We start from the raw sequence: 1,042 nt of genomic DNA on the forward strand, positions 1-1,042 counted from the left end.
ATTTTGAACTCCAGTTACTTAGGATGTAATCATTGTGGGAAACTGGGTGAAGAGTACACGGGACTTTTCTATACTATCTTTGCAGCTTCCAGTGAATCTATATTTATTTAAAAATAAAAAGTTTTTTAAAAGGAAAGGTAAGTTTAAAAGTTTGAAAAACACTGGTGGGGGTGGGGTGGGAGAAGATAGACAATCACTTAGCAGGGTAAGAGATCTTTTGTTAATCTCAATTTTGCTATTTATATCTCACTCTATTTGAACAAATCTTCAGTTCAAGATTATGCATTCATTTCAATCCCTGAGTTTCTGCTTTTTAAAGTTTTGTCTTGGTGTCATTGGGGGAGGTCATCAGAATGTAGAATAATAACACAAAGTCTTTCCATTTCTGACCCTGATCAATTAACACTTGTCTAGAGAAATTGTCTCATTAAAAAACCTGAAGCCTACATTCAGAGCATTTTTTTTCATTTGAATTTCAATGCTTCTGGGGAAAGGAGTGTGGTATTTACACTGAAAAAAATAATCTCCATCATCCACAAGGATTCAATGACACTTAGAATACCTTTTTACATGGGACCAATGTAACCACTACTAGGTTGATTGTGGAGAAGGAAATGGCAACCCACTCCAGTGTTCTTGCCTGGAGAATCCCAGGGATGGGGGAGCCTGGTGGGCTGCCATCGATCGGGTCGCACAGAGTCGGACACGACTGAAGCGACTTAGCAGCAGCAGCAGCAGGTTGATTGTGCTCACAGAACATATGGTCAGTAAAGGGGGCTGTCATCTAGAAACAGCATCAGAAACCTAAAAAACAGGAGCTTATACAAGACTAAAATTTTTTTTTCTGACATGAAAGACATTTCAAGGTATGCAATTCAAAGCTGAGAATGGTAAATCCAATAAAATTGATTTCTATTATTAACTAAGCAAGAGAAAATTTGTATTAGTTAGGCAGCTAGAATTCCCTGTCAAGTATGAAAATCATTTATATGTAATTATAGCCAGCATTATGAGTTTAAAATAAAGTCAAAGAATCCTTAAC

The sequence above is a fragment of the Bison bison genome, unplaced genomic scaffold, assembly GCF_000754665.1.
Source record: "Bison bison bison isolate TAMUID 2011002044 unplaced genomic scaffold, Bison_UMD1.0 scf7180017851953, whole genome shotgun sequence".
Taxonomy (NCBI): Eukaryota; Metazoa; Chordata; class Mammalia; order Artiodactyla; family Bovidae; genus Bison; species Bison bison.